This window comes from Solanum lycopersicum, chromosome 5, assembly GCF_036512215.1.
Source record: "Solanum lycopersicum chromosome 5, SLM_r2.1".
Taxonomy (NCBI): domain Eukaryota; kingdom Viridiplantae; phylum Streptophyta; class Magnoliopsida; order Solanales; family Solanaceae; genus Solanum; species Solanum lycopersicum.
In genome coordinates, this window is record NC_090804.1 from 30,332,377 (window position 1) to 30,355,395 (window position 23,019).

Below are 23,019 nucleotides of genomic sequence, written 5' to 3' on the forward strand. Positions count from 1 at the left end.
AAGACATATAATTTTTTATGGATATTTTCTTATTGAGTAAACCAAAAACCGAATCGATAATAATCAAAAATCAATAAACCAAAAACAGAAAAAAATAACTTATTGGTTTGTTGTTGGTTTAGCATATTTATAAACCAAAAATAGATAGGTTGAACCGATAATACGTAAAATCAAACCTAACCGACTGATCCACACCCTTAGCAACAATGACCTTTCATAACATGGAAAACATAGTGCCATTCAAGACATGCATAACATATGGGGAACATGCAACTCATACTCATATGCAAGACTCCCATTATAAATAAGCTACTTAGGAACTTTTTTATTTCAATCTTGAGTAGGAATAGAAGGAAAAGATAGGGATATCTACCACCTTACTACTAACATCATCATCCCCCACTTAGGGTAAACCCCTTTAAGAGAAACTTTTCTCGTCCAAGAGAACTTGGACTTATCAGTCTTTCCAGTCAAGCAATTCAAGGGAACACAAATGAGTAGCTAGATTACTCCCTTCGATAACCATCACTCGAAGTGATTCTTAACCTAGGGAAGTTCAAGGGAACTCAAAGTAGGATCATTAAGGGCACTCATAACCTGACAATCTAGGCACATTATCCCCCACTTGGGGTAAGCCTAATCAATTATTAATAACTTCATGCCCTTATACATCAGGTCATGGCAAGTCAAGACCAGACCTACAATGGTAATCACTTTTGATGGAAACTTCCAACCAACCATGCCTAGATACATCCAAGAACATCCTCAAATTACCATCCTTAAGATCAATCTTAGAATTCAACTAACCACTTAAAAGTAGGTCAACATCAATTCTCTCCTTCTCTTTGAGAATTGAGGGCTACATACTACCCTCTAAGTCACTTTAGGGCAAAAACATAATCCCAACTCATGGAATCAAAACCCTTTCTCCCTTTTTCTCCACTCTTAGAATAGGTTCATATAGGAACTCATCAACTAATCATAAGGGTTTTCCCATTTACTAGCATAATCCACAATTTCCTTACTAGGTTCAACACTTATCTTCCATCCTTAGGAGCAAGTCTATACAAAAGACTCCAATCCACATAAGGGCAACTATGAGGCATTACACATATATAAGGGAACCATTCCTGTTTCACTATTTACCACTTTTCTCCAAAACTCTTCAAGCCTATTTCATAACATTTCACTACCATCATACATAACCATAATCAACTAATCATTCAAAAGGGATATCCATCCCACTATAGCAACCATTAACAATCTATGTTCACATCATAACCATACCTTATCAACATATCACCTCAATTCTCATAAATTATCTATAGCCATAATGGCATCATATCAAGACATACCAATTTTCACCATCACACATACTCATTAAGCCACAAAATCAAAGTAAGCATTAAGACTCACCTTTTCTCCCTCAAGCTTTGAGACATAATCCTTTCCAAACAACCATATCTTAAAGACCACCAGATAAGGAAATATAAGAGAGAAATCATATAGATGTGCCGTGACTCGCCACCGATTAATGAGACTTAACTAGACGTGGCAATATGAGACTTTTGACTCTTAACCATTTTCTATAACCTTATGATATGATACCAAGTTTTTCACGGCCGGGGAACACCCCCTAGAACTAACACGACAAACTTGACATCTCAGAGGTCATATACAAGCCCTTACACATCTTTCATTGCATAATCATAAAAATAGCAATAAAAAAAATTCATAGCATATCATATGCTAGAGACATTGCTTTATATATATATATATATATATATATATATATATATATTTTATATTATAATACATAATTAGACTCTAAGTCTCGTTGCCATCTGTCACATCTGGATTTACCCCTAGACGTAACCGGCGTCGTCGTCCTTTTTATGGACTAAGAATAGCCTCTTTTTCTTATGTCATTACATTCATAGGTTGAAAATGCAGAAAAATTTAAAACTTTCGTTATAACTACTTGGAGGTTTACATTGACCTCTACATACACATAATGTATACATAGACCCTTCGTGTAGGAACATTACATAGTCTTCTACTTTTATTGAACATACAAATATATAAAATATACAAATAGTCTCAATGATTGTCTCGTCTCATACCATCTAAATGATTATCACAATATGGTCATAGCCATTACATCAATCCACCACGACCACATATAGGTATTCAAAAGTATAGTACTCAATTGAAAAGGAAAGAAATGAAACAGTCATTAAGCTCATAACAAGTCCATAAGCTAGATGATGGCATTGCCCTTGAATGTTGAGAACCTACCCCACTTGGATAAAAGGAAGAATCCAAGCCTTCACAATGTCGTCTTCCAAACTCTTCAACGACCGGAACCTAAAATGTTTGGGAAAAAGGGAAGAAAATAGGGTTAGTACTACACGTGTTAAAACATGCTAAAAAGGGACTTTTAGTTAAAACATGTCATTTTACCTTTTTAGGAACTTAATGCAAAGTCACGCAAGTCATGTCAAGCAACCAAACATGCTTACTATCTCACAAGTAATACTTATCCCAACACACTTGAAACCATGATTTACTATAACCCTATCATCAAGGAATAATATCACAAGAATGAATAAGAGTCAATCATATCATAATAAGCAAGACAACTACTCATAAATACTTATCAAGTCAACAAGTGCAATGACCAAGCAAAGAACCATAACCTTGCCCAACCAAGTATACTCAACAAGAAAACATAACCAATGTCAAACTTTAACAATATAATCCAACTAGATATATCAAGAGGATAATCATAATCATATATAGACATTTACATTGTAGCATCAACATATTATCATCATATACATCATTATCATATGCTCACATAATATCAACTTCCTAAATCTTCCATCGAAGTCAATTAGTGCAAGGCAAAGGTAGAGTCCCATACCACTACCTAGGCTAAGTTAAACCTCTCAAATCACCTCAGTCAGTTTACACTTCATTACATTATTTTACTTTAGGGAACACGTGCCTTAAACGACATATACCACATGATATAAGTGTGGAATCCAGTGTTGTAAACCCTTACACCGAGGAAGGTAGTCTATCGGACAAAGTAGAAGCAAACACAAACTTAGCTTTCTAGGTGGATCCACTAGCTAGTGTTCCAATGGGTGCAATATAGTTCAAGAACTAAGAGATACTGTATTCCCTCTTGATACCACTTGGTCATTGGGGCCTCCTCTAATGGGAATCCGTTGGATGGTTACTCCTCTTTGGGAAGTCAATATCTCATATAGAACTATAGGTCAAATCTTCCTCTTTGGGAAGTCATCACCTCCCATTGTCAAGTTCACTTTATTGAAATGTCTTTAAGCCTTTATTTCTCAATCATAGTTTCGTTTAGGTCATAGGGTCTACCCGTTGTATAATCATCATCATTAATAGCTCAATAAGAATTGTATGAGTATATATCCTTTCATCACAATTAATACAAGTGAGGTCAACACATTAGTATTTCATAGCATATCAAGACACAACGACAGTTTCCACCATCCTTATATCACATACATCTTAATCAACCTCAAAACATAGTCAAGACATTTCAATTTAACATCATACCACCATATAATCCTAGTATAAGGCATACCAATGTAACATCATGACTTAACAACAATTAATCACAACTGGAAATAAAGATAGAGATTCTAAGACTTACCAATTCTTTCTCATAGTCTATCATCAAGGTCTTACCATCAACTCATCACTCAAACCAATTTGGAGAGTAACATCACACAATTATAATCAATAAGATAATATGGTCAATTGCATCTCTATAACATAATTCAACACTAGCTCACAACTTAAGACAAGATAAATTGGCTAATTTCACATTACAATTCATAACTGAAATCACATATCAAGAACTAGAATAATTGGCCTATAATTAATCTTAATTTAATCATAATAACAACATAGGATAGTAATCTAATCAATAACCAAGTTAATTAAATGATTACAATACAATATAGGTCAAGATCACTACCTAGTGTTAGGGATTGAGTATCATGTTCTTCAATTTAGACCAAACCATCAACAATTACCATAAACATGTTAAATTACATGTTTATCTATTCAATTTAACCTAAAGAAATCATTAACAATTCAATTCATAACTTCAATTTCGTAATTGAATGAAACCCATAAGAAAACTCAACTTTTGAAATCTATTTTGAAGGAACACTTTGAGGAAAGAGTTTCAAAGGTGAATAGAACCCATACCTTAATGTTTGACAACAATTTGATGGTGAGTTCGTCCCTCTCCAGACCCAAAAACCTAATCCTTTCTAGCCTTCAATCGTGAGTTTAAGTAGAGAGAGAAATAAGATAGAAGGAAGAGAGTTTAATTGAGAGTTGTCTTTAGATTAATGAGAGTTGGGAGTATTTATATTGGGTCTTAAATCAACTTAATTAGACTCCCTTAACCCTCAATTAAACCACCTAACCCCCTAACTAATTAAAATGAGACCAACTTATATTAGGCAGAAAACTCAACCCTCACAGACGAAACCCTGATTGATGGGCCGTCTGTGAGTCGACGGTCCCTCACCCCTACGTCCTGCACTCCGTGTATGAGTTTAGAGAATGTGCAGGTGAGGGTCTTCGATGCATTGGCTAAGTGTGGGATGAAGGTGGCATCGACGCCCCATCGATCCACACATAGACTTAGCCTGCACCTCTGCACTCCATATATGAGTTAAGAGGCTGTGCAGGTGAAGGGACCTTCTCAACCAGCCTAAGTGTGGGATAATGGTTGCATCAACTCTCCATCGATCCACACACAACCATGTTATCTCCCATCGATGCAGACTACCAGGCAGTATTGCATCAAACTACAAGGGTCCTCCTCAAGGGCCCATGGTTGGTCCTTGGGGAATCATACCCGGACATTTCAACCATGAAAGAACTCAAACACCTATTAGCTACCTTTCCATGAATTTTTCTTACTTTTTCGACTCCTAAAAGTTAGTCAAATAGGTTAAAGGACACTAACACCCCTTTGAACCAACTTCCCATACGTCATGGACGTTTTGGTCTAAATGACCTATATCAATTAAACATGGACTTAGAAACAATACTTAGACTTTATGACACCTATGTTAGTCTTTACGACACATCTTGGATTTTCAAGGTGTTACATTATCCCCCCCCCCCCCCCCTCCATAGGAACATTCGTCCCCAAATGACACCAAAACTCTTTTTGAAGGAAGGAATAGACTCAAGACTAGCCCAACAAATCAACAATATCAAATCAACATAAATCATACCATTTCAACAAGTCAAATACCAAAACTCATATTACCACACATAATGCTCAAAACACTTCATCATGAGGCATTTTCTTCTCACAACACTTGTGAGCTCAACATACATTACATGAGTTAATTAGCACAAAGTTTAATTTAACAACATGCTACATATCATTTAATGAAGACTCACCATATTAAAATGCACAACATGACTCAAAACTAGCAAAAAGAAAAATTTCAAGTTTTTTAAAGAAATACTACCGTAACTTCACTGTAAGTTTTTCAAAAATGCATAATATGCAAAGCTTCATCCAAAACTCAAGATACTTTAACTTCTAGTCATATTTATATTATTTAAAGAATGACTAACCTTAATTCTCAAAAAGATGAGGGTAACGAGACTTCATGTCGGCCTCAGCCTCCCATGTTGCACCCTCAACTAGATGATTTTTCCATATCACCTTTACGGAAACCACCTCTTTATTCCTTAACTTCTTGACTTGCCTATCAAGAATTTGAACCAGAACTTCCTCATAAGAGAGGTTATCCTTGACACCAAGACCCTCAATAGGAAGAAGGGACTCAAGACCACCGATACACTTTTTCAACATAGAAATATGGAAAATCGGATCGACCAAAGCCAATTCACTAGGAAGTTTCAATTCATAGGCATACTTACCAACCCTTTGCAAGATTTCATAAGTACCCACATAACGAGGATTCAACTTCCCTTTCTTGCCAAATCTAACCACCCCTTCAATTGGTGAAATTTTCAAATACACCTTATCTCCTTCTTGAAACACCAAATCCCTTCTCCAATGATCGACATAAGACTTTTGCCGACTATAGGCCATTTGCAATCAATTTCTTATGATATGAACCTTTTACAAAGTCTTATAGATCAACTCGGGACCAAGAAGTGATGGCTCACCCCTTCAAACCATCCAATAGGAGACCTATACCTCCTACCATACAAGGCTTCATAGGGAGCCATGAAAATGAATGAGCAAAAACTATTATTATAGACAAACTCCACCAAAGGTAAACGTTTACACTAATTCCCTTTAAAATCAATAATGCATGCCCTAAGCATATCTTTAAGGGTTTGTATCATACGCTCCGCTTGACCAAATGTTTGGGGATTAAAAGTGGTGCTCAACTTCATCGTAGTACCCAACCCTTTTTGGAACGACCTCCAAAATCTAGATGTGAATGCTGCACCCCGACTCGATATGATGGATAACGGAATGCCATGGCAGCATAAAATCTCATCTAGGAAGATTCTTGCATAATCCTCCGTCGAATATGTAGACTGACGGTAATAGATTGAGCGGACATAGTCAATCAATCCACAACCACTTATATGGAATCATATGACTTTTGAGTCCGAGGTAAACTTACTACAAAGTCCATATATATCTTCCCAATCCCAAGTAGGAATTTGGATCTCTTTAGTAAGACACCCGACTTTAGGTGTTCGGCCTTTACTTATTGGCGATTCGTACACTTAGAGACAAACTCCGCTATGTCCCTTTTTAGACCTGCCCACCAATATATCTCCCTTAGGTCATGGTACATTTTTGTCGACCTTGGATGAATTGAGTCGCGGGACCCATGTGCTTCTTCTAGGGTCTGATCCCTCAACCCATCTACACCGGGAGCACATAATCTCCCTTGGTACCTTAACACACCATCCCCCCTAAGGAGAATGATTCATTCAACTTGCCGATAACCGATTATTTCAACTCTATTAAGGCTAGATCAAGGTGTTGTTGTTTGGACTTCACCTCAACCACTAACGTGACTCGGAGTTATGATGAACTATAGCACCCCCATCTGGAGAAATCTCCGACCTCAACCCCATCCTATCCAACCTATGTACTTCCTTTGCTAGGTCCTTCATGGCTTCATCAAGATGGGATACACTACCCATAGTCATACAACTTAGGGCATCCACAAATACATTAGCCTTCTCAGGGTGATAATGGACACTCACATCATAATCTTTCAACAACTCTAGCCACCTTCTTTGTCAGAGATTCAAGTCCTTTTGGGTAAACAAGTTTTAGAGACTCTTATAATCGATAAAGACATCAACATGAACTCCGTGCAAGTAATGCCTCCAAATTTTCAAAGCAAACAACACTGCCTCTAACTCAAGGTCATGAGTGAGATAGTTTCTCTCATGTACCTTAAATTGCCTAGAGGCATAGGCTATAACCTTCCCATGTTACATAAGCACACACCCCAACCCCTTTTGGGATGCATAATTATACACTACAAAACCTTTTGTACCCTCCTTTAAAGTCAACACCGGAGCGGAAATAAGCCTATCTTTCAACAATTGGAAGCTTTTCTCACACGCCTTCGACCACTCAAACTTCTTACTATTTTGGGTCAAAGTAGTCAAAGGAGACCCAATAGACGCAAAACCATCTATGAACCTTCGATAATAACCCGCTAGACCCAAGAAACTCCTAATGTTGGTTGGAGTCAATGGTCTAGACTAATTTTTCACTACGATTTTCCTTGGGTATACCTCATCTCCCTTACTAGAGATAATGTGCCCAAGAAATATCACCGACCACAACCAAAACTCCCACTTACCATATTTGGCATACAATTGATGTTCTCTAAGAGTTTGCAATACCACTCTCAATGACCCATATGATCACCCTTATTCTTTGAATACACCAAGATATCGTCAATGAAGACAATGACAAATGAATCTAGGTAATTTCAAAACACACTATTCATTAGGTCCATAAACGCCGCTAGAGCATTTGTGAGACCGAAAAACATCACCAAGAACTCATAGTTCCCATAATTAGTTCGAAAAGCCATATTTGGTACATCCTCACCTCTTACCCTAAGTTGGTGATACCTCGATCTCAAGTCAATTTTTGAAAAGTAACTCGCCCATTGGAGTTGATCAAACAAGTCGTCAATCTGAGGGAGAGGGTACTTATTCTTAATGCTGACCTTGTTGAGTTGGCGGTAGTCAATACACTTTCTCATGAAACCATCTTTCTTCTTCACAAACAAAACCGGAGCACCCCACGGAGAAATACTAGGCCTTATAAAACCCTTATTTAGTAAATATTTGGGAAGCTAAATCTCACCACTCTTGTCCTACAATCAATGCATGCAAAACATGAATGCAACCAATCCATACCCAATATAATATCAAAATCAAGCATATCGAGTTCTACTAGATCAACAAAAGAAAATCTATTGGGAAATATTATTGGACAATTTCTATACACCCTTTTTGCAATAACTTACTCACCCACCGGAGTAGACACTATAAATGTTTCATGCAATATATCGGGTAAAATATCAAACTTTTTAGCTACTAGAGGTGTAAAAAATGATAAAGTAGCACCGGGATCAAGTAAGGAATATACATCAAGAGAGAAAACTTTCAACATACCGGTTACCAAGTCGGGAGAAGTCTCTTGCTCACCCCTAGAGCGGAGAGTATAGAAGCGGTTCTTCTTTGGATCATCACTAGAACCACTTGCTTGAGCTTGAAAAATACCCTTGTCTTGACTTTTCAAGTTAGGAAAACCTCTCATCTTGTGACCACTCTTTCCACAACTAAAGTTAATCCCCTTTCCTACCAAGCACTCACCAAGATAGCCCTTCCCACACTTGTTACAAGTAGGCTTCTCATTTGGTGAATTAGTACCTTTTCCCCTCTTGAATTTAGGGTTAGACACCCTATCACCCACAGGTTTTGGAAATGTAGAAAAGACTTGATTAGAAACCCGCTTCTAATCTAGGCTTGTCTTTTATTTCAAGCTTATTCTTTGAAGAACAACCATCATATGACCTTTCTCTCTTAGCATCTCTACTTTTTCGCTTAGCCCTTGCCTCCTCAATCCTTCTTGCATGCACCATAAGACGGGAAATGTTCATGTTGTCATGTAGCATGGCCGATTGGTACTTCTCTTGTAAGTCCTTCAACACCCTCGGAATAAAGCGACTCATTTGGTCTCTAGGATTGGAGACCAGAGAAGGAACACATTTGGACAACTTAATGAATTCCAAAGGGTACTCATGGATACTCCGTCCTCCTTGGCGAAGATTGATGAACTCCACCACTTTTTCCTCCTTCATATCCCTAGGGAAGAACCGCTCTAGAAAACCAACCTTAAAGATATCCCAAGTCACTGAACCACCACTCAAAGGCCTATTATCCCTCCATTTATACCAAGTTTGAGCCACATTTTTGAGTTGGTATGTGTCCAACTCGGACTTCTCACTTTAAGACACTCCCATAGCATATAGTATCATATAGACCTCATCGATGAATTCTTGGGGGTATTCATCAACCTTAGACCTATAGAATGTAGGAGGATTCATTCGAGTGAAGTCCCTTAGACAGGAAGCCATAGTAGGGACTTGTTGATGAGGACGGGGAACAATCTCTCGATTGGCTTGGGCTGTCATAGCTTGGGCATGAACCGTCACAGCTTGTGCTTGAGTAGTAATGGCTTGGGCCATTTGAGCAACAATACCCCTCATCCCCGCCTCCGTGGGTAGAGGGTTAGCCGGGGCTTGGTCAACATTAGCATTTTCCTCAAGAGCAGGAACTTGGTGACCATAGGGAGGAGCTCCCGCATTAGCAACTTCCTCCTCAAGTCTTCGAGCCGTATTTCTTCTAGAATTCATGATTCCTATAATCACAATAATAGGTTTAGATGTAAAATCACACATAAGTATACTCTATTGGCACGATATAAGATTTCCAAGAAAGAGAGTGATTCCTAAGCATCATATAGGTTCCTACTCATAAGTGTGGCGCACTTCACAATTATGAATACAAACCTTCATAGACGTGGTAGAGAGAGAGACATAACTCAACTATATTCAACCTCATGCTTTGATACCAAGTTTGTCACATCTGGGTTTATCCCTCTAGATGTAACCATCATCATCTTCCTTTTTAAGGACTAAGACTAGCCTCTTAGTCTCATATCAGTACATTCATAGGTTGAAAAATGCGGAAAAATTCAAAACTTTCCTTATAACTACTTGGAGGTTTACATAGTCCTCTACATACATATAAAATATATTCATATCAAGTATACATAGACCATACATATAGGAAGGTTAAATAGCCTTCTACTTTTATTGCACATACAAATATATAAAATATAGGAATAGTCTCAACAATTGTCTTATCTCATACCATCTAAACAATTATTACAATATGGGCATAGCCCTTACATCAATCCAACAAGATTACATATAAGTCATAAAAAGTATAGTACTCAATTGAAAAGGAAAGAAATGAAAGAGTCATTAAGCTCATAACAAGTCCGTAAGCTAGATGATGGCATTGACCACAAATGTTGAGGACCTACCTCACTTTGATGAAAGGAAGAATCCAAGCCTTCAACAATGCCGCCTTAGAAATTCTTCAACGATGGAACCTAAAATGTTTGGGAAAAAGGGAAGAAAATAGAGTTAGTACTCCACATGTACTAACTATGAAACCTTATGCACATATACAATCAAAACATGATAAAAAAGGACTTTTAGTTAAAACATGCCATCTTACCCTTACAGGAACTTAATGCAAAGTCACGCAAGTCATGTCAACCAACCAAACATGCTTACTATCTCACAAGTAATCCTTATCCCCACATACTTGAAACCATGGTTTACTACAACCCTATAATCAATGAATAATATCACAAGAATGAATAAGAGTCAATCATATCATAATAATCAAGACAACGAATCATGAATCCTTATCAAGTCAACAAGTGCAATGATCAATCAAAGCCCCATAACCTTGCCCAACCAAGTAAACACAACAAGGAAAGATAACCAATGTATAAGTTTAACAATATAGTCCAACATATATCAAGAGTATAATCATCATCATATATAGACATTTACATTGTAGCATCAATATATTATCATCATATACATCATTATCATATGCTTACATAATATCAACTTCCTAAAGCTTCCATCAAAGTCAACTAGTGCAAGGCATAGGTAGAGTCCCATACGCCTACCTGGGCTAAGTTAAACCTCTCAAGAAACCTTAGTTAGTTTATACTTCGTCACTTTATTTTACTTCAGGGAACACTTACCTTCACTGGCATAGACCACATGAGCTCAGTATGGAATCCGGTGTTATAAACCCTTACACCTATGAAAGGTGGTGTACTGGCCGAAGTAGAACCAAACAAAAACATAACTTTCTAGGTGGATCCACTAGCTAGTCTTCTTATGGGGGCAACATAGTTCAAGAACTAAGAGATAGTATATTCCCTCTTGATACCACTTGGTAGTTGGGGCCTCCTAACATGGGAATCCATTGGATTAGTATTCCTCTTTGGGAAGTCAACATATAATTTTGAACTATAGGGAAAATCTTCTTGTTTGGGAAGTCATCATCTTCCACTGTCAAGTTACTCAGTGTAAAAGTCCCTTTGTTGAAATGTCTTTAAGCCTTTAATTATCGATCATAGCTTAGTTTAGGTTATGGGGTATACCCCTTGTATATTCATCATCATCAATAGCTCAATAAGAATTGTATGAGTATAAGTTACAATTCATATAAGTGATTTCAACACATTAGCATTTTATAGCATATTAAGATACCTTGATAGTTTCTACCATCCTTATATCACATACACCTTAATCAATCTCACAACATAGTCAAGACATTTCAATTCAACATCATACCACCCTATAATCCTAGTATAAGGCATACTCCAATATAACATTATTACTTAACAACAATTAATCACAATTGGAAATAAAGATAGAGATTCTAAGAAAATGTACTTGTCTAGTCAAGAGTCTATTCAGTTTTAAGAATAGGTATTGGGGTACATAGGCATCCCAATACCCAATATTGAGTAATATTGGGCATATTAGAGAATATTGGCTTAAGGGTGTTAGCAAATTTATATGTATTAAGATATACTTTGGTGTTAAAATGCTCCAATCCAACTTTATTTAGGAATTGTACCTACAATAAAGACCCTAAGCTAAAAATTTTAACTATATATTACATACATCAGGTACGAGGCATCCAAGTGTCAACCCTAGTTGCCATAGCACATGATAATTTAAAATGATAATTTAGAGCGAGATGTGCCAAAGGATATAGTGAGGATCCTTCCGACAACAAGAAATGAGCAGCAACCCATGTGCAAGCAAATGTGCAAGAATTCGCTTAGGGTGGTTAGGGTGGTTAGGGGCATGCGTGCACATGTGGGGGTCAAGTCAAGTGTTCTTCTAATTCTAGTCAATTTAGGAGGGGCATTTTAGTAAATTAGGTTATTGAATTATTAATTAAGTTAATTAGTCTAAGTTAAATTACTAAATATTAAGTTTCTAAGACCTAGAATCACGTTCAAACTCTAGAAAACTCTCAACTGCAAAAAAGTAAACAAACATGAGAAAATATAGAAAATTTCTCTCAATTCTCTTAAGTAATTTCAAGGTAATCTTAAAGATTTTCATGCAAAGTGATCTTCGTAGATTCAATTCTACATAAGGTATTGGTTTTATCTCCTGTAATTATTTATTCAAGAGGCTTTTCAAACATTTTTTCAATAAAAAATATCGAAACTAGGGTTGTTCCCAATGAATCACATGTTGATCTCCATAGTTCTCCCTATTTTCGATTCTTGCAAGTTGTATGATGTGAATTTTGAGCTTGTTATTGGTATGTGGTGTTAACTGATTATTATGCGTATGTTTCCATGATTTTATTGTCGAATGAAACCTACATATTATATCCGCATACTTAGGGTGTTATCTAGATGAACGTTAAAGTGTTGTAATGCCTACTTGTGTTCGAGAAGATGAAGTGTTATAAGTGTTCATTAAATTGTCTCATATCCAAATATAAGGTTAAAAGTTGGCTTGTTTATCCTGATAGTTTATTATAATGTATTTATGAAGTGATTGGCATGGATAGTGACATCGTTATTACAAGTATCTATGAAATTGTAATTTATGCCAACAAATTGGCTAGCAAAACTATGTCCAACCTATTATTTCCAAAACATGTAAAGGCATACCAATCACTACATCAATGAACTCATAACATAGGGTATGCCAATCTATGGGACAAGTCCCAACATACCCTATCCACACAAACTTGTGAACGCAATAGCATTGTATAAGTAGTTATTATAACTTTCATAGAGAATTGCACAAAACTACCAATGAATGTTGAACAAGTTAAGGTGAGTAATGAAGTAACTAAAAGCTTAAGTTATGAAATTGACCTAATATAGAGTGTTAAAAAGAAGTGAGACAAGTGGCAATTACACTTAATCTATTACGTCAAAAATACTCACATAAAAGTGTGCCATAGTCCATGAGAAAAGTCTCACTTGCACCATGATGATAATGTAATACCTAAGTTCATGTTCATCAATCAAAGAAAGGAATGACCAGTCATCCATAGAGTTAAGTAAATCTCATAACTAGAAGCAAGATTCCTTGATGTTTGGTCATACTCTAAGAGATAAGAAAGTAAAGTAAATCTGAGTTTAGCACCGATAGACTAGAAATGAGCTTGTGCTAGAACATGTAAGTCTCATGAGACAAAGGCTACCATCAAGGTAAACAAGTAGTCTTCGAACTATGTCTCGTAGTCTTCGAACTATGTTTGCCAGCATAGGGGTACTAGCTTAAGAAGGCTAGCAGTAGGTTTCACTTTGGCCAGTGATTCCACCTCTTTTCGGTGTGGCAGAGACACTGGATTTCATGTTTATCTCACATGATCAAAGTCAGTTATAGCATAGGAAAATATCCAATTCACTTTAGCCGTGAACCCCTCTTTTCAGTGTGGGGAAGACACTAACTTGGTTGCACTTTAGCTAGTGAACCCCCCTTTTCAGTGTGGGTTAGACACAAAATTTGGTTCACCTTAACCGGTGAATCACCTCATTTAGGTGTGGGGGAGACACTGGATTAAATGTTAGCTCGCATGATCTGCTTCCGTTAATGCTAAAGAATTTTGTAATGAAACTAAGAAAGAATGAAAATAGCATGTTCACGGTGAACGACAAATCAAAGAAGTAGAAACGTAAGTTCAAAGTGAACTAAGAAAGTAAGAGCTCAAGAATATCAATTACCAGTTTCGATAAGAATGATGTTTTAACAAGTTATGGGTATAACCAATAAAGATTGGCTTATAATGAATTCTTATATTATACCAATAAAGGGGAGCAAAAATTAATGGCTAATCAATGCTCCAATATCCTTATACTATGCAAACAACCACATAATGGGCATAGATAATAAAGATTGGCTCATAAAGACTTATGCCAATTTAACAAGAATAGAAGATATAACTTGTAAGTAAGGTAGCCAAATCATTTCTTGAGTCTTTTGGATTACTTACTCGACTCGTTGTAGGTATGGAACTATAATGAATCATTGCACTTGTAAGTTTGACATAAGATTAAAGGAGATCATCAAACTACACAACAGAAAGAAGAAAAGACTGAAAAATAATCTAAAGTGTTGGAAAGGAGTTCTCGGCTTAGAGGGAGCAAAAATACAAATTTCTGTTTAAGTTGTTCTAAAATTATGATCATGATTCCAAGGTCATATGTTCATATAGAAAATGAGTTGTATGGATTGATTGCATGAGAACATGTCATATTCATATAATAAATAAGAAGTAATGATTTAAGAAAGTAAAGAGACTTAACTTTCAAGAAATGGCATGTTGCTTTAGGAAGAGCTTTCCTTGATCATGCATAGTCCTTATGTGTTATGTGCATACACCCATACTTAATATATGTGTGTACTAACCCCATATACTATTACTATTTTTATAGGCGCATCTTCTAGAGAAGATTGAAGACTCGACGAAGCGGTTTGGATTAGCGATCTCTAGACTTTGGTAGGTCCTCCTGAGTTCGAGGATGCTACATTTATTATTCTATGTTAATACATTAGATATAGCTAGTGGTTGTTGTCCCTAGCATTTCATTTCAAACATTTGTTCAAGCATTTGTAATAATGTCGATTGGCAAGCTATTATTATAATTATGATAATTTATTTCAATTGATTAATCTATTGATAGATGGTTGTTTAGTTTGAGCTTATTAGAATCTCACTCTATATAGTAGTTATATGAAGTCTATGTACACTTCATTAAGCATTAAAAAGTTTTAAATTTTTTGGAAATTTAACTACATGATTGTGATGAAAGCTAAGAAAAGGTTTGTCTGCGATCTCTGAGAGGTTAACGACGCCGGTCGCATCCGGATTCCAGAATCCGGGTGTGATATAAGGCCAATTGCATCTCTATAAGATAATTCAACACTAGCTCACAACTTAAAACAAGATACATAGGCTAATTTCACATTACAATTCATAACCTAAATCACATCTCAAAAACTAGCATAATAGTCCTATAGTTCATATTAACTTTAATCATAATAACACCATAGGATATTAATCTAATCAATAACAAAGTCAATTGAATGATCACAACTACAATATAGTTCAAGATCACTACCTAGGGTTAGGGATTGAGGATCATGTTTTTCAATTTAGACCAAAACATCAACAATTACCATAAAGAAGTTAAATGACATGTTTCTCTATTCAATGTAACCTAAAGAAATAATTAACAACTGAATTCATAACTTCAATTTCGTAATTGAATAAAACCCATAAGAAAACTCAACTTTTGAAATCTATTTTGAAGGAATCCTTTGAGGAAAGAGTCTCAAAGGTGAATAGAATCCATACCTTAACGTTTGACAACAATTTGATGGTGAATTCGTCCCTTTTCAGCCCCCAAACCCTAATCCTTGCTAGCCTTCACATGGTGAGTTCAAGTAGAGAGATCAATAAGAGAGAAGGAAGAGAGTTTATTTGAGATTTGTCTTTAGATTAATGACGGTTGGGAGTATATATATTGGGTCTTAAATTTACTTAATTAGACTCCCTTAACCCATAATTAAACTACCTAACCCCCTAACTAATTAAATGAGACCAACTTAAATTAGGCAAAAAACTCGACCCTCACAGGAGAAACCCTGATCGACGGGACGTCTGTGAGTCGAAGGTTCCTCACCCTTTGTACTGGACTCCATCAATGAGTTCAGAGATTGTGAAAGAAAGGGGTTCCATGCATTGGCTAAGTGTGGGACGACGGTGGTATCGACGCCCCATCGATCCACACACGAACTATAGTCTACACCTCTGTAATCCATCGATGAGTTCAGAGGTTGTGCGGGTGAATGGACCTTCTCAACCAGCCTAAGTTTGGGATGACGGTGGCATTTATGCCCCGTGAATCCACACACGGGCCTTCTTATGTCCCATCGATGCACATTGCCAGGCAGTGTTGCATCAAACTACAAGGGTCCACCTCCAGGCCCTTGGTTGGTCCTTGGGGGATCATACCCAGACGTTTCAACCATGAAACAACTCAAAAACCTATTAGATACCTTTCCACCATTTTTTCGTTCTTTTTCAACTCCTAAAAGTTAGTAAAATAGGCTAAGATACACCAACACCCCTTTGAACCAACTTCCCTGACGTCATGGATGTTCTTGGAAGTTTTGGTTCTTAAACCTCCTAAATGACCTATATTCATTAAAAATGGACTTAGAAATAGTACTTAGACTTTATGACACCTATGTTAGGCTTTACAAAAAGTCTTGGATTTTCAAGGTGTTACGCCATCTTAAGACAAAACTCAATAGACTAGAATAGAGACACGACCCATAACAACATAAGCTAATATCTAAACTATTACATCATTTGAATAAGAAATTGACATACGAAATCCTTAAATCATAAGATTCCCTTTTCTTGAAATTGGGAGATCTATCCAAGCCCTTCACTTAGGAGACATCCTCTAGCCATCAACATCTACACTTTGTGTAGAAAGATGAAGAAGAATAGTATTAGTTGAAGCATGCACTAAGTATGCCAACCATGCAAAAACATGCATTTAAAGAGGACATTTAGTTAGAAATTATGCATCATGCCTTTTTAGTTAACTTCATGAACATTGGCATAATAACCACAACATAGTTCACATACATAAAGTAGACATGGATGCTATTTATAACAACACATAAAGCCACTTATCACATTTTGAGGTGCATTCATTACATATAACACATTACTTCTTCTTTTTATCACATTTTGAGGTGCATTCATTACATATAACACATTACTTCTTCTTTTTACCTCAACAACATTCCTTAAGCAACCCTGAATGTACTTAGTACAATGTATCACCTTGAAGTCACCTAAGGTAGTCTTTCATAGATATACTATATCAACACAACCACATATATTCATAAAGTCATGAGTGTAACACCTTGTATTCTGCGTGTAATAGTTCTATTTATATGGCACTTATAAATTTCCTTGTGGTATAGTTATGGACTCAGTTTCCTCTGCAACTAGTGACAATAGAATAGGTTTAAAGTGAACTGTCAGGCAGATTTTAATGTGACCTCATTAAATTGAAACCAATGGAAGTATTTAAACTTGAGATCATCAGGTGGCATTTGAGTTTAAAGTTTAAACGACATTGTACACTAGTATAAGTTAATTTAAAGGTATTAAGTATAGAAATGGAATAAAATTGTCACGCCCCGAGCTACACCTGAGACGCAGACACGAGACCAAAGACCACAAGTGATCCCAAGCTAAACCTACTGGTATGATCATGAGAATACTAAAGAATATAAACTGATGCGCAAGCTAAATCATACTAAAAATGAAAATATGGGGAATAGTCATATACTATAGATGAAATATTTGAAAACAGATGAGTTTAATACAAGAAAATATTAATTCAATGCTAAGCTGAAACTAACTATGTCTAAAAATAACCTCTAAACTGACTACAAATGCTAGGAGAGTTCCAAGCTAAGTTTACAAAAAGTAAAACTAAAGACTAAAAACTAAAATGAAACTCATGGCCGTTGTCATCACAGAATGAGGACTCACCACTGATTCTGCTAAAATTTTTCTAAACATGATATACTGAATGAGGAGATAACTGAATGCCATGACCAATTTATAACATGTTGAAACTAAATAGTGAATATACTAACAAATGGTCAATGCAATAGAATCTGACTTAACCGTGGGAGCTAATAATAACCGATAATAAAACCATATGAGCTTAATGCGGAGTCCAATGTATACGCCCGATTGAGAGGACCCAATATACCCTGCCAGAGGTATAAAGGCATGCTAGCGTGATCACTACACTGATGTCCGCATAAGGGACCTACAACCTACTTGTCTAGTAGATCTAGGACTATTTAGGTACGTTGAACCCTCATCCAACTCTGTATTATGCTAATCCCAAGTAATTAAGGGATTAAGACATTATGATTGAATTTATGTAAATGTTGGATAGCTCAGAACTGAACATGAAAATTGAGAGTGCAATAATTAATCTGATAATTATGCATTAATAACTGAGGCATGTATATTTAAAGTAACTCAAATATCTAATGTAGCATGTGTAATTCAAGAAATAAAGAAATACATAGCTAGGGTTCTGAAATTCATGCGATAAACTGAATAATAACTTTACAATATGATTTAGAATATATATCTAACTAGTTCATGATGATCTGCTGTAAACTACAAACCTTAGCTATTTATGATGAGAGAATCAAGAACTGACTGAAAACTAGGTACCTAATGGGTAAAAGGAACCTACAAGTGAAAACCCACATACCTGGTTATGAAATCCATGGAAAAATGTTTAGATCTGGGGGCTGGAACTACTAAAACCTTGCTGCGTTCTTGAACTAGGGTTCTTGACCTTTTTCTCCTTTCTTGCTTCTAATTTTCTAAGTTTTGATTTATAATTTTGACTTAGGTAAGTTCTTTTTATGTTTCAACGCTTAAACTGTCTAAAATATGATGATTTAGGGTCAAAATGACGTATCTTAAGGTAAAACGAAGTAGAAAAAGACCAAAAGACCCCATAGTTAATTGTTGTCGGACCAAATGATGACCTGGACTGACAAGCCGTTGTTCAGTCAACGTTCTGTCGTTTGGGTCCGTAGGTTGGGTCTGCTCGACAAGCCTTTACTAAAACGGGCATAACTTTTTATTCGGAGGTTGAATTTTATAAAACTCGGTGGCTATTGAAAGATAATTCAATTATCTATATTTTGAAGGGTCATAGGACATCTTATTCATTTTGTTCTAAGATTTATGATCATTTGAAGTTGACCCAACAACATTTTCCACCTAACTGACTGCTAACTCTAACCTATAGTCATACCTATGGACCGTAGATCAAACGACGGTCCATTCTAGTCATCCATCATTCGTGTCAAAGACTGGGTAGTAAGAGTCTCAATCCATGAACACCATCGATGGAGCGCAGTCTGATCTACGGACCGTCGACCCGTTTATGGGTCAAGACATAGTCAACTTTGCTGAGCTAAATTTTTGGAGGGCTACAGTGACAATCTATGGGCCTGCAGTACGGGCCGTAGATCAGACTATGGTCCATCTATGGTAACCATTGATTGGACTTTCATGTTTTATTTTTTTTCTGAAAATCTGATTTTTTGTCTGTTTTGAGTACGGGGTGTTACATTATCTCCCCTTTGAGAACATTTATCCTCGAATGAACACTAAACTAGCTTTTTAATAGAGGGAGAGAACTAGAATCCTAACTACTAACACTGAAGACTAAATTTCTAATTGAACTGAGTTCCAAGAACATGCAAATATGTTGAAAATGCAAGTACAAAATGAGGGAACATGATTCTAAGACTGAATTCACGCATGAGTGACTGAAAAACTGAAGAGGAACTATAACATCAAGCTGGAGTGGAATCGGAAAGAAAGAGGAGGATATTTGTCTTTCATGGCTGCTTCTGCTTCCCAAGTAGCTCCCTTTATGGATTAACTCCTCCATAAAAACTTGACTGAAACTACTTCTTTGTTTCACAACCTTCTAACCTGACGGTCAAGAATTTGAACTAGTACATCCTCATAAGAAAGCCTATCTTTCACAACCACACTCTCTAATGGCACTATAGAGGCTGGATCACCCAAACAATTTTTGAAGAGTGAGATATGGACGAGTGGATGCACTGCTGCTAGTTCTGCTGGCAACTCTAACTCATATGCCACCTTGCCAACCCTTTTCAAGATCTTGTAAGAGCCCACATATCTAGGACTGAGCTTTCCTTTCTTTCCAAACTTTATCACTGCTTTTATAGGTGACACTTTCAAGAAAACCCAATCATCGACTTGGAACTCTAGTTCCCTTCTCCTTACATCTACATAAGATTTTGACAACTCTGGGCTGTCATAAGTCTATTCTAATGAGTTGTACTTTCTCCATAGCATAAAGAACTTAGTGTTACCCTATTAAAGCCTATTCACCTACTTCAAACCAACCAACATGAGATCTACATTTGCGCCTATACAGTACCTCATAAGGGGCCATCTAAATGCTGGAATGGTAGCTATTGTTCTAGGCAAACTCGATAAGAGGAAGGTGATCATCCTAACTACCTTTGAAATCGATAACACAAGCTCTCAAAATATCCTCTATGGTCTGAATGGTACGCTTTGCCTGTCCATCCGTCTGCGGATGAAATGTTATGCCAAGGTTAACCTAAGTACCAAGACCCTTCTGAAATGACTTCCAGAAATGAGAGGTAAACTGAGGTTCTCTATATGAGATGATAGTCAAAGGAACCCATGTAACCTCACAATTTCATTAATGTAAAACTTGCCATAGTCTTATGCCGAATTTGTAGTCTTGACCGCCAAAAGTCGAGAAGACTTAGTCATCCTATCAATTATCACCTAAATGGAGTCATGCTGTCGGCGAGTACATGGTAACCCTATGATGAAATCCATATTGATCACTTCATACTTCCAAGTAGGAATGTCTATCTCTTGAGTCATACCCCCTGGTGTTGATGTTCTACCTTGACTTGCTGGAAATTGGGGCACTTACTCAAAAAATCTGCTATATCCCTCTTTATGCCATTCCACCAATAGACTTTTCGCAAGCGATACGTCTTAGTGGAACCTCGATGAATAGAATATCTGGAGTTATGGGCTTCTTTAAGAATATGCTGTCTCAACTCGCTCATATCAGGAACACATAATCTACCCTGTTAGCTAAGTACACCATTGCCCCATTAGGAGAAAACCTCCACTCTCTTATTATGGATTGCACCCTTAAGTTCAAGCAAGATTGGATCACTATCTTGCATTTCCTTAACCTCCACTACCAAAGAAGATTCTACCTCATTCTGAACTATTACACCACTGTTTGATATACTCATAAGGCGAACTCCCAAACGAGCAAGCTTGTGAACATCCTTCACTAGCTCATTCCTTTCTTCCTCAACATGGGTTACACTACCCATAGATAATCTACTCAGAGCATCTGCTACTACATTCGCCTTACAAGGATGGTAATTCACCCTCATATCATAATCCTTACGGAACTCAAGCCATCTCCTCTGGCGAAGTTCAACTCTTTCTGGTAAACACATACTTAAGGCTCTTATAGTCAGTGAACACATCTACATGAACACCATACAAGTAGTGTCTCTAGATCTTGGGTGCAAACACCACTGCTACAAGATCAAGATCTTGAGTTAGATAGCTCTTCTCATGCACCTTATGTTGTCTAGAAGCATAAGTTATAACCTTACCTTGCCGCATCAACACGCAACATAGGCCAACTCTGGATGGATAATAATAGATCACATAACCATCTAAACCCTCTGGTAGAGTCACGATAGGAGTTGTAGTCAATCTAGTTTTCAATTCTGCAAAGCTTTTCTCACAGTCATCTGACCATTGAAACATGATCATCTTCTGAGTCAACCTAGTCAATAGTGAGGCCATGGATGAAAATCCTTCCACGAACCTTCTATAATAACCTGGTATAACCAAGAAACTCTTGATATATGTTGTAGAGGTAGGTATGGGCCATTGTTTCACTGCTTTTATCTTCTGCGAATCCACTCGGATCCCCTCACTAGATACAATATGACCAAGAAAAGCAATGGATTGCAATCGGAACTCACATTTGCTAAGCTTAGTGAATAACTGGCGATCTTTGAGAGTCTGCTGAACAAATCTCAAATGACTTGCATGTTGTTCCTCATTCCTAGAGTAAATGAGGATATCATTTATAAAGATGATAACGAACAAGTCCAAGTACTGTTTGAACACTATGTTCATCAAATCCATGACAGTTTCAGGAGCATTGGTTAGTCCAAATGACATAATTATGAATTCATAATGACCATACCGAGTTCTAAAGGTTGTTTTTGGAATGTCACTATCTCTAAGTTTAAGCTGATGATAACCAGATCTGAGGTCTATCTTTAAGAAGTGACTAGCACCCAAAGTTGGTCAAACAAGTCATCAATCATGTGCATGAGATACTTATTCTTGATTGTGACCTTGTTGAACTGCCTATAGTCAATGCACATTCTGAGAGAACCATCTTTATTCTTTACGAACAACACCGGTGCACCCCATGGTGAAATACTAGGTCTAATGAAGCCCTTATCTAGAAGTTCTTTCAACTGCTCTTTCAATTCCTTAAGCTTTGTTGGAGCCATTCTTTAAGGAGAAATAGAAATAGGTTGGGTATCCGGAAGGAGATCAATTCCAAAGTTGATTTCCCTTTCGGGAGGAACTCCGGGATGATCTTCTGGAAACTCACTAACTACTGGA

At 36.8% G+C, this 23,019-nt stretch overlaps 1 protein-coding gene across 4 annotated transcripts in view; it reads right to left on the reverse strand.

Annotated features, from left to right (window-relative positions):
* Nucleotides 1-2,036: 2,036 nt before the first annotated feature.
* The window catches only part of LOC101251981 (uncharacterized), a 60,414-nt gene continuing 39,431 nt past the window's right edge, over nt 2,037-23,019 (reverse strand). The window contains exons 19-22 of one of the 4 annotated variants that reach the window (XR_011221255.1): nt 10,858-10,971; nt 10,661-10,729; nt 8,722-9,970; nt 2,037-2,367 (exon numbers count right to left, since the gene is read on the reverse strand). The gene's annotated coding sequence lies outside the window, so the exon portion shown is untranslated. Of the gene's footprint in view, nt 2,368-2,463; nt 2,578-8,721; nt 9,971-10,457; nt 10,730-10,857; nt 10,972-23,019 lie in introns of those variants that run through there. The other 3 variants (XM_069298003.1, XM_069298004.1, XM_069298002.1) reach the window with 3 other exon arrangements.